Source organism: Mus pahari, chromosome 16 (assembly GCF_900095145.1).
Source record: "Mus pahari chromosome 16, PAHARI_EIJ_v1.1, whole genome shotgun sequence".
In the NCBI taxonomy this organism is placed as follows: domain Eukaryota; kingdom Metazoa; phylum Chordata; class Mammalia; order Rodentia; family Muridae; genus Mus; species Mus pahari.
Window position 1 is genome coordinate 26210979 of NC_034605.1, and position 12929 is coordinate 26223907.

The following is a 12929-nucleotide window of genomic DNA, read 5'->3' on the forward strand; positions in this document are numbered from 1 at the left end:
GAGAGAGAGAGAGAGAGAGAGAGAGAGAGAGAGAGAGAGAGAGAGAGAGAGTCTGTTTGTATTCATGCACACATTGTCCTAGTTATCATTCACCATAGTTGAACTGAATTCTAAGTTCCCAATACCAAAAATTCTTCCTGTTTCATATTTTATTTCTTTCTATTTAGCCTCCCAATTCCCAAATCCTTTCACACATCACATGTAGACACTGAAAAATCCTGTTGTTCAATAATACCTGTATCATCTCTCACATTTAGTAACTTTACCTTCTACATCTTTCTTCCTTTGTTTGATATCCCTTTATTAGCGGCATCGTGAATAGTACAATCTCTAGAATGATATTTGACTTCAAAGCTTTAAAACTTCAATTTCTACGTATTAATATGTTAAGTTTTGATAGTGACCTTTATGTGATTTCCCTCTGTGAATGTTTATTAGATATTATTTAATACAGTCCTCAGTGTCAAGTTGTGTAGCCCCACAGTTAAAGCTGAATCACCAGATGTCCTGAAAAAGACTCTTATGTGAAAAATTCCTATAACCACCAGAATGCAGTCAGGGGTAGTGTCTTGTAGAGCCCTGGGATGCTTCCTAGGAGAGTGGGTACGAGGGTGCTGTGATTCCATTGGATGATCGAGGGTATCTCTGACCCCAATAAGGGACCTCAGGACTTCTAAAAGAGCATGGAACACTCATGGGTAAGCTGTTGCTGGTGAGAGAGATGGCAGAAGGGGGTTAATGAGTTGTTAGGTGCTGCCCTGATATAATTGAAGGTTTTGAGTTATGAATTCTCAGTATAGCTGCATGCAGCACAGTGGGTTGGGTCATACCATTGTGAGTAGGGACTCTCCTATCTAAGAGGTCATGGTGGCATTTGCCTTTGTGGTGCTCTGTAAGCAGAGGCTATGTCTGCTTGCTTTGCACTCTGCTGCTCCTCTTGTTTCTTTTCTAACTTGTTTGTCAGGCAGGCAACTTTGTTCTCCACCAGTCCATACTGATTTTATGACTTAGACCTCAGCAGGATGTTATTATTCATGTTTTGGAATTCCATTCTAGTTTCTCAGGACTTTATGATCAACTTTGGACAGGGTCTTCCAGGCCACAGGATTGCCTTAAATGTCTTTATCCTCACTATCTCAAATGGGCCCCATAGTAACCTAGCCTTGTTTCCAGGTTTTGTGCCATGTGGCTTCAAGACTCTAAAAATGTAAGTTATTGCCTTACAGCTGCCCTTCTGATCAGTAGCTAATTGTTGCTTCTATCCAGGAATCTTAGAAATCATAATACCATCCTGAACATCTGCAAATAATGAAGGATGCTCTGGAGTTAATAGGAAGCTCATCAGAATCTGTTAGTGCCCTTAACACACTCTTTAACTGTTCTATCAAAGACTGGAGTCTGTAAAACTTGCTTCAATCAATAACTTCAAGTCTTGGTGAAAATAATAACATTTTCTGTTATTTTGATGCTAGTTTTCCTACGATCCTCCATTCCAGTTTCTAAACTTTAAATCACACATAAGACCAGTCTCTGGCATTTCTAGTAAGTAATTCATTTCTACTGAAGTGGACTCTCAGAGGAGAGAGGTGACCCATCACCCACATTATTTGGGAAATGTTAAAGAAAATTAATTTAATAGACAGAATTGATTTGTCTTTAGATAGATGGATGTTCCCATGATGAGTTTAACTCTCAAAGGCCTGAGGTAGATGATATCCATTCATTCTGATCTTTTAAAAGCATGCAAGCAAACACTCAATCAAAACAAAAAAGATTGCTGCTCTTTGCTGTTTAGCTGTGGAATAAAGTTAAGATGAGCTGTTTCAGGATGTGCTAGTTCACAGCCCAGATCCTTATAGCAGGATTTCTCAAGATGATAATGATAACTGTTACACTTTGTGGTTTGTAGTCCTCCACATGTTGCAGACATACAATGACTGAAGTTGAGATAAGTATTTATACTATTAAGTGATATAATCAAGAGACCATAGTACTTATAAGTAAGAATCCAGGAGGGAAATTTTCCATTTAGGAGTAATAAAGGTATTGTAAAGAAAACATGTGCAAAAATACTTTAAAAAAGGGAAATGCATCGTAAATGGGAAATGCAAACATTACAAATATCAGTGAGTCTGTTGGAGTCATAATGTTGGCAAACATGTATTTTTGCAAATTTTCTTTTGTCTAATTACTTTTGAGACAGAGTCTCCCTATGCCCACTATTGAAAAATATTTATACTGACATAATCTCTCTATTGCGGACATTACCTATGTGTTTCGTTATTGTCTCCAGTCTTTGATAGGCATCTGAAAATCTTCTCAATCTTTCAGACTCCTTTAAAAACTATAAGGAGGCAACCTTAGTCAAGCTCCACACAGAACTCTGTCCTGACTCCGGCCTGAGGATGGATGGCAATGCCTCAGCATTTCTGTGTCTCCTAGAACTTGTTTCCTTTGATCTCTCTGGACTCAGGGACCAGCCTTGTCAGTGTCAGAAGTAAAGTCAAAGACACAAGGCTCACAGAGCCTCTCAACTACTACCTGGCTTAGTCTGAGAGAGACATTTCAACTTTAATGAATCAATGACACAACTAAGGGCATCTAAGATCTTACACCTCCATGTACTCACCTGGACCTCTGTAGTGCAGACAGGCTCTGGAGCAGCTCTGGGGAGGTGACACTTGCCAGGTCATATTTGTACTACCTGGATCTCTGGGACACTTGGCTGCCATCTGCCATTGCAGACTTCATGTTTCATGTCACAGTATCAGGGGGAAGGAAGGCCACTGCAGAGCCTCAGTCCCTGAAATATACCTTCTTTTTCTCCCCGAGTTATGATATCTGTTTTGCTCAGAAGCTATTTCTAGCTTAATTGGGGTTTAATTACTTTGAGAGGAAGGATGTGTGGTGTGAAAATGGACAACTAAGTTCTGTATACTGAGCTTCCCACATATCCAGACCTTTGGATACTCACTGTGGCTCTGTGCTTGCTGTATCAGTCTCTGTTAACTCATATGCTCCTTGCTTAGTTGACTCAGAGGCCATTGTTCTTCACATGCCCATCATCCTCTCTGGCTCTTACAATCTTGCTCCCTCCTCTTCCAGAACATTCCCTGTGCTCTGAGGGGAGGGATATGTTGGAGACCTCCCACATAGATTCTCCTTCTGCCTAATATCTGCCTGTGGGTTTATGCATTTGTTCTATCTGCTTCTGGAAGAAAGCTCTCTGATGATGACTAAATAACACAGATCTATGACTATAGAAGACTATTATTAGGAGTCAGTTTATTGATTCTTTGTTTATCAGTAATGCTTAGTTTTACCCTAAGTATGTGGGCAATTTTTTCTCTGGTGTTTTTGTCACACGAGCAGTTTGGGGTATGGATTCCTTTCTCTTGGAGTGGGCCTTAAATAACATGAGACATTGATTGGCTTTTCCCATAAGTTCTGTGCCGCCAGTGCCCTGGCACATTTTTCAGGCAGGACACATTCTAGGTTAAAGTTTGTATGGATGAGTTGATGGCCACGTTTCTCTCTCTTTGAAACCTATAAAAGTACCATCCCACACCAAAGAGTTTAGAATACAGGGGTGAAGGATCCATGCACACACCAGCTTAATGTCTCCATGTTCAGTGAGTTGTCTGGGTGTTGTTCTTGGCAAATGGGGCTGTGATACCAGTTTTCAGCAAGTACCCCTTTGTCTTAGTATCCACCAGAGTTTTAGGGTATTTTTATAGGACATATTTAGCAAACACCTCAATTGAATACAGCTCAGTCTGACAACTGGACATCTCACCTGGCTACAATAGATGGCTATTTCACACCTAGCATTCCCCATTACTAGGAGTCCTCATTAGGATCACCTTCATAGATCCCAGGAAGTTACCACTGCTCTTGATTTCCACATCTCCCCCAAACACTCCCCAACTCCAGCTATCTATCTCCACACTCTCTCCTTCCACCTCATTTCTCTTTCAACTCAATCCTCATATTCCTTTCCCTTCATGCCCTCAGTCCATCCATAAAAATGTATGTTTTAAAAGATTCATGTATTTATTATCTATACAGTGTTATGCTTATATGTATGTCTGCATGCAATAAGAGGGCACCAGGTCTCATTATTGGTAGTTACGGGCCACAATGTGATTGCTGAGATTTGAACTCATGACCTATGGAAGAAACGTTCTTAACCTCTGAGCCATCTCTCCAGTCCCTCTCCACTAAATTCTATTCTATTTCCTTCCCCTCTTGCAGGATTCCCCAAGCTCCTCTTAATGTTTGGCTGTGGGTCTCTGTATTAGTTTCCATCAGTTACTGTATGAAGCCTCTCTGATGACAGTTATGCCAGACTCCTGTAGGTAAGTATAGGAGAATATCATTAATAGTGTCAGGGTTGGCTCTCTCTCACGCCATTGGTCTCAAGCTGGACCAGTCATTGGCTGGCCTGTCCCTCAATTTCTGCTCCGTCTTTTTTTACCCCTGAACATATTATATACAGAGCAAATTGTAAGTCTAAGAGTTTTGTAGCTGGATTGGCTTCCCAATCCCTCCATTGGAAGTCTTGCCTTGTTGTAGAGAAATTTTAATCTAGTAAAATGGAAGCTCTGGAAAGAGAAAACCCCAAAATCTTCTAGATCTATACAATTCAGCTTTAATGTAGTTATGCTTTGGATTACAGTATCCTCTGACTAAAATACAGACATGCCCTTAGTACTCAGCTTTAATCTCTAACAATAAAGATAAAGTTAATTTATAGAAGGAAGCATCCATGTTTGAAAGTGATATCTAATCAAATGACAACATGTCTACTGTGAGAAATATTTGACAGAATGAGTGAGAGACAGAATATGCTCAACTCTCACAAAAAGAACACAAGAATGTGAGGGTAATTTAGAGCCACCTGGGGAAGAAAAGGGGGATGGTGTGTTGTGTGTATGGCAGTATTCATGGGACAATGTTACAAAGACAGGTGTCAGAGAGAACAAACACAGGTGAAGACAGAACAAGATGGAGAAAGAGAAGAAGCAGAAAGGTAAGATTGCAGTGAATTTGTAGCTTGCTTTTTGCAGGATGCCCACTTTTCACTTCACATTCATGAGTATGGGAGTGTATTTTAATCTTAATTCAATTTTTTTCTTCAGAGTCTTAAAGATTTTAAGAAGGGAAAGGACCAAATTTTTTCCATACTTAGAATTTTCCCAAGATATTTTTAGTCTACTGTAAAAGGTACTGTTTCCCTGTTTGTTTGACTTTTGTATATAGGAAGGCTACTAATATTTTTTGCGTGTTTTCTTAATCCTACCACTTTACTAAATGTGTTTATAAGTTGTAGATGTTTCCTGTTAGAGTTTTAAGGTCTTTTATGCATAAAAACTTATCACCTCTAGATAAATATACTTTGAATTCTTAATTTCCTTTTTGTAATCCCTTAATATTTCTCAGCTCTCATATTATTCTAGATAGGATATCAAGTACTTTTTTTTTTTCAGGGGAGAGCGCGAACGCAGTCCCCCACTACCACAAATTATGCAGTCGAGTTTCCCCGCATTTGGGGAAATCGCAGGGGTCAGCACACCCTGAAGTGCAATGGGTGAGCCTTGCCCTGGGAAAACCACCTTCATGATCATGGTATCTCCCCTGCCAGGTAAGTATTCAAGTACTTTATTTAATCATCATGAAGAGAGTGTATAGTCTTGTTTTGTTACCAATTTTAGTGATGTTGCTTTGAGTTTCCATTTAGAATGATATTGGTTGTATGTTCTCTGTAAATCACTTTTAATATATTAACATATGTCCCTTGTCTTTCTATTTCTCCAAGACTTTAATTAAGAATGGAATGGAGGATTTTGTCAAAGGCTAATCAGATATCACATAGTTTTTGCCTTTCAGTTTGTTTATGTGATGGGTTGCATTTAAGGATTTAAAGCAATAAAGTGTTATATAAGTAAAAAATATTTGTTTATCCCTTGGATGAAGTCAATATAATCATTGTGGATATTGTTTTTGGAGTATTCTTGGATTTAATTTGTAAATTTTGAGGATATTTGTCTCCACGATCATAAAGATATTGGTCTATAATTTCCTTTTTTTTTTTTTTTGCTTGGTTGGGTCTGTAACAGGCCCCCAAACCTTAGCACAATCATAGAAATATGATTCAGGTTGTAAAACTCACCATGTAGACAGCACCACTTCCCAAAACTAAAAGAAAGGCCTACTTCAGCAAAGTCCATATGGTTCTGAGAGGTCTCAAAATATGCTACCCAGGCCTTTGGGCTTCTATAGTTCTACTCCTGGCTAACTGTTCTTTTTAACTGAAGCATGTCGACCCAAGATATTGTTTTTCTGCTTAAAAGCTTACAATAAGAGGCTCAGTGCTACACTTTCTATTTAGTCACTGTCCAGCTAGTAAAGACATTCTATTGGCTTAAACCCATGTCTGAGCAGTATTCTCTAGTGAATACCCACATGTCTTGGTGAAGATTTTGCATCAGTATCATACAGGCTTCATCAAAAGAATTAGGAAATGTTCCTTTAGTTTCTATTTTGTAGAATACTTCCAGGTGTTTTGGCTTCAGTCCTTTAATAATGAGGAAGAATTCTGCTCTGAATTCATGTGTTCCTGGACTCTTTTTATTGTTAGCACTATTTTAATAACTACTTCTATTTGAGTAGGCTTTTTAGGTATGTTTAAATTGTTTATTTGATGTTAATTTGATTTTGGTAAGTTAAAAATATCAAGAAATTCAACCACTTCTTAAACGTTGTAATGTTTGTTGGAATTCAAATGTTTATAGTGCGTACTTATGGTTCTGTGGATTTTGGTGGTCTATTGCAATGTCTGTTTTCACTTATAATGTTTTAAGTTGGACCTTTTTCTTCTTTTGGTTAATCTAGCTAAGAATTTGCTAGGCTTGATGTTTTGAAAAATCGATTCTGTACACTTTGTTGTTGGATCTGTTTTGTCCTCTGTTTTGTCTTCTGACTGGCTATTGTTGGTAACATAGGACAAGGACAATGTCACAACCCTTAGCTGAAGCAGAACCACAGAACCAGACATAGCCCTCAGCAGCAGCTCTGGCCAGGAATTCAACAAGGCCTCAGGTAGCAGCATAGCCCACCCAGATCAGTATAATCACCAGTGACAGTACAGGCTCCAGTCATCAACATGATCTCAGGCAGCAGTCCAGACCAATGACATCCACATGGATTTCTTTTTTTTTTTTAATTTATTTTCTTAGATATTTTATCCATTTACATTTCAAATGCTATCCCGAATGTCACCTATACCCTCTCCCCGCCCTGCTCCCTTACCCACTCACTCACACTTCATGGCCCTGGCCTTCCCCTGTATGGGGCAAAAAAAGTTCAATATAAAGTTATAAAGTTTGCAAGACCAAAGGGCCTCTCTTCCCAATGACAGCCAACTAGGCCATCTTCTGCTACATATGAAGCTAGAGACACGAACTATGGGGATACTGATTAGTTCATATTGTTGTTCCACCTATAGGGTTGCAGACCCCTTCAGGTCCTTGGGTAATTTCTCTAACTCCTCAATTGGGGGCCCTGTGTTCTATCCTATAGATGACTGTGGGCATGCACTTCTGTATTTGCCAGGCACTGGTATAGCCTCACAGAGATAACTATATCAGGGTCATTTCAGCAAGTTCTTGCTGGTATATGCCATAGTGTCTGTGTTAGGTGGCTGATTATGAGATGGACCCCTGGGTGGGGCTGTCTCTGGATGGTCCAGACTTTGTCTCTGCAACTTCTTCCATGGGTATTTTATTCCTTATTTTGTGAAGGAATGAACTATCCCCATGTTGGTCTTCCTTCTTCTTGATTTCCTTGTGCTTTGGAGATTGTATCTTGGGTATTCTAGGTTTCTGAGCTAATATCCACTTATCAGTGAGTGCATATCAAGTGAGTTCTTTTGTGATTGGGTTACCTTACTCAAGATGACATCCTTCAGATCCCTCCATTTGCCTAAGAATTTCCTAAATTAATAATTTTAATAGCTGAGTAGTACTCCATTGTTTAAATGTACCACATTTTCTGTATCCATTCTTCTGTTGAGAGACACCAGATGGCTTTCAATAGTCACATGGGCCACAGACATCAGTACAAAACCCAGCTGTGGAAGGGTCTCAGACCTGGATGGCAGCCTAGACTTAGATAAAATCTTGGACCCAGGTGGTTGCACAGACTCCTTATATCTGCCTGCTCCTCAGCACTGAGTATCCACCTCCCTCTACAGTGTAGGAACCACTCAGCTTTGCTATCTTTCCCATCTCTCCACCATATACTCCGTCTTTTCCTTCTCTCTACAACATGTTTATTCATCTCATCATTCTCATCTCATTAGATGCTTAAAGGGCCTTTGAAAAAATTTTGCTAGAATTGTGCACTAAAGCACACTAGCCCCAGCCCCCCCCTTTTTGATGGGGGAGGAGGGTAAGGGAGACTTTTAAAGATGGCTTCTATTCTACTAAGCATTATAGGTCTATTTAAATTGTTTACCCAATCTTAATGTAACTTTGGTAAGTAATACCTATCAAGAAGATTATCCATTTCTTTTAGATTTCTTAGTTTGGTGGAGTATAGGTTTTAAATGTATGTCCTATGATTCTCTTGATTTCTTTGTTGTCTCTTATGCCAAACTCACCATTTTGCTAATTTGAATAATCTTTCTCCACCTTTTAGTTAGTTTAGATAAGGGTTTGTTTATTTTGCAGGTTTCTCAAAACCCAACTCATTTTATTGTTTGTGATTGTTATTTTTTATATTGTTGTATTTGTTTCTACTTTGGTGATTTCAGCTCTCAGTTTGATCATTTCTTTGGATTTACTCTTCTTCAGTGTGATTTCTTTCTTTTTTCTTTCTTTCTTTCTTTCTTTCTTCCTTTCTTTCTTTCTTTCTTTCTTTCTTTTTTTTGAAATAAAGATTTCAGGTATGCAGTTAAGTTTCAAGGATTAGAGCTCTCAAATTTTTATTGTGTAGGCACTTGATGCTATAAAATTTCCTACTAGCACCACTTCCATTGTGTCCTATATGTTCGTATATGCTGAATATGCTTTTTCATCAAATTCTAGAAAATCTTTAATTTTTCATTTCTGTTTTGATCCATTTTTTACTCAGTAGAAAGTTGTTCAGTTTATGTGAGTTCAGAAAATTTATGTTGTGTTTGACATCTAGCTTTAATCTGTGGTGGTCTGCAGGGGGTGGTCTGAGGCAGTCAGAGGGGGATGCAGGCGCTTATTTCAGTTTTTCTGTATCTGTTGAGACTTGTGTTTGAGGATGAGGTCAGTTTCATGAGGTGCTGAAAACTAGGCTATTCTTTTATGTTTGGATAATATGTTTTGTAAATATCTGCTAGATCCAACTGGTTTACACTATCTGTTAGCTCCAGTATTTCTCTGTGTAGTTTTTGTGTGGATGAATTTTCATCGGTGAGAGTGGGATAATGAAATCTACCAATATAAGTATGTATGGTCAATATATGATTTAAGATGTAGCAGTGCTACTTTTAACAAAAGTAGCTGCCCAAACATAAGTATTGGGCATAGATGTTAGGATATGAGATATCGTCTTGGCGGACTTTTCCTTTGATGATTTTAGAGTATCTTTCCCCCATCTATTTTGATTAATCTTGCCTTGAAGTCTACTTTGTTAGATATTAAAATGGATTTACTGCCTTGCCATTTCTTAGCAATATCTTTCCCTCACCTTATACTCTGAAGTAACATCTATCCTTGGTAATGAGGTATGATTTTTTGATACAGCACAATTTCCTGACACTATTAATGATACTTTGTTATGTTTGCAGTGAGGGACCCTAAAGACTTTTCCAGTCCCACACCCTCCTTACAGCTTCCCCCAGGCTTCCCCCTCCCACCTGGGGTCAAGGCTAGGCCAAGTTCCATTCTCCACCCACAGGAACATTCTTGAGTAAAAAATTCTCAGAATGTACTATGATAGTCACATGACCCTCTGGAAAGTCCCAGGTAGAGTTCAAAGCGCATCATGCTTTCTCGCCAATAGATTTAAAGGTCAATATGATTACCCAATAAGTTTGAACTCTAACCTTGCTGATTTATCCTGTCCTCCTAAAAAGGATAAAAGCTGCTTGTTAATAGCCATTCAGGGTCGCCTTCTAGTCGCTTGCCTTGGGGGACTAATTGAAGGTTGACACCAACTCCCCAGAAAATAAACCTTTCTTTTACATCAATCTGAGATCTGCCTCTAGGGTGTCTCACTTGGGGGTGACTCTAAGTATGTACCATTGACCCAGGGTCAGGTTCTTACAGCAGACAGCTCCCCAGCAGCTGACTGAAACAGATGCAGAGACCCACAGACAAACAGTGGACGGAGCTCAGGGAGTCTTAATGGAAGAGTTGGAAGAAGGATTGCAAAACACAAAGAGGGCAGAGACTCCACTGGAAGACCAAGCAAATCAACTAACCTGGACTCTTGTGGTCTCTCAGAGACTGAGCCACCAACCAAACAGCATGTGCAGGCTGGACCTAGACCCCCTGCACATATGTAGCACATATAGTGCTCAGTCTTCATGTGATCGCCCAACAACTCAAGCAGGGGCTCCTAAATCTGTTGACTGCTTGTGAATCTAGAGGGTATGCCTAGCTCTGCAGAGACCTGATGTGTCAGGATGGGACTCTATGGGGTGGGAAGTGGGATTCTCCACCCTCTTAGAGGAGACACGGAGGGTGTGATGGGGTGGGACTGTGTGATATGTGTGACATGACAAGGAGGATAGTGATTGGAATATAAAGTAAATAAATGAATAACTAAATAAATAAATAGGAAAATGAATACCATTGAGCAAAACGTGGTAGTGAATATGTTTAATTCATGATTAGAACATTTGAAGTGATAATAATAAGTTATCCTAGCAGTCATTAGAGTATAATAGTTCAGAAAAAAGATGTGAAATGACAATACAAACAAACAAAAAAACAAAAACAAAAAAATGACATAAAAGCCCAACTAGTTTCTTAAAATAGTTTCCCCTTTCCTCAGAGCCATCTCTTTAACCCATATTTCTAAATTATGAATCAGCTTACAGGTCTACTTGGGCTTGGAATTCAGTATCTAAAGATATTAGAGCATTTTGGAAGGAGTGCAGAGAATATATGAACCAGAGGACTATTGGACATTTGGGGTGACTCTATTTCCATCACGAGTGACATGGCCATTGGCCACCGTGAAGCACTGACTATGTGTCCCACAGAGTACATTTGCTTCCAGTCACAGCAATGAAACAAATGGTAGAGAAGTAGTTGTCTTTTGGGACTAGAAAAGAAAATAGTTAAAGCCTAATGCATGTGTGTGTGTGTGTGTTTGTGTGTGTGTGTGTGTGTGTGTGTGTGTGTGTTATGGACAGAGCCTGTTTTCACATCTGCACCTGAGATTCTAGTCTCACTTCTTGCTGCCACAGCTGCATATTATCTTGGGGAGACACATAGGATGTAATAGCTTTATAGAGGGTTGGGATATTTTCTTGTACACAATTTTGGGGATTATTACCACGTTAGATTCAGATGTCCTGGCGATGCAGCTGCATTTGTGTCTGCTATGCTCCTATAATGATGATGTCCCCAGGTGATTTATGCATACTACTTCAGTAAACTCAATTTAGGCAGACTCATTTCTTTACACTCTTTTCACCACATCTGGGCTGAACACATGTGTTTAATGTCTTAGGAAAAGTCTTAGGAAATGTCTTAGGATAAGAAGATAACAGGAAAAAATTGCAGGTGAAAGATGTCAAGCTCTGAGTAGCCACAGTTTCATATTTCTGATTATTTGAGGAACCAGCCACAAGCAGGGTTCACAAATGGAATTAATTTCTTAAGGGTGTATACTGCATTGCACACTCTGAAGGGTCTATTCTCTTCTATATTTACCTTCCATTAATTAGTAAAAAACCCTATGGTATTTTTCTACATGCAGCTATCCATATGTTACACTCAGAGACTAGACCATACTTGTTTATGCTGTATCAACAATTATACATCTCCTGTCTACCTTTTCTTTTAATTTTTAAGTTGAATTTAAAATTTATTTTCTATATTTATGCATGTGTTATTCACTTTGAAAAAAGAAATATCCACATTTTTAAAACAGCACAGAAACTATAGACAAGAATAAATTTTTAAAAAATCATTATCTATTTTATTTCCTATCTCCAGTGTTTATTCCTGCTCAGAACTTTTATGAATATAAAACTAATGAAATGATTCAGGACATTTAAGATCTGTGACTGTGGGCCGCCATTGACTGAATACACAGTAAATGTCATTCTTTCATAATTCTGTAAAATATTTTTCATGGGTAGATACTTAGATATTTTAAAGTACTCGAAAATACACTTGGGCATTAATATTATGAAAACATATCACCAAGTACAAGATATGATATTTCTTAAAATAACAAAAACAATTAAAATAATATGAATTTTGATAAAATTTATAAAATTCATCTCCATGTTTCCAGTCATGGTAGCCATAAAACCAGATCCACAAATCTTTGTTAGACCTATTTCCTCAGTGCTAGAGAGATGGATCCGGGTTTAAGAACATTGTATGGTCTTCATCTAGAAACCATACAATGGTTCAGATCAATCTCTCTAGCTCCAGTCAGCAAGTAGAAGTTTGGTGTTCTCTCCAGTCTCTATAGGCACAGGACATGCACATGTTGCACAGTCATCAATGCAGACAAAATATTCATTTATAGTAAATTAATGCAAACATAGAAAAATTTGTAAAAATCTCTTCAAGAGTGGCAAGTGGAGAAGGAGATATCTATACCAACGTAATTGGCTAAAGCCTTTCTCTCTCAGTTCAAGGCTGTGAGTCACCTGGAAGACTGTCTGACAACAGACACATGCTTAAACTGCTTTGTGGAATTTTGTC

The 12929-nt window shown here is 38.6% G+C and overlaps 1 non-coding gene across 1 annotated transcript; it reads right to left on the minus strand.

Annotated features, from left to right (window-relative positions):
• Window positions 1-5486: 5486 nt before the first annotated feature.
• Window positions 5487-5652, minus strand: LOC115065666. Its single transcript, XR_003845434.1, has one exon. It is a non-coding gene; the product is annotated as a U1 spliceosomal RNA (small nuclear RNA).
• Window positions 5653-12929: the final 7277 nt, after the last annotated feature.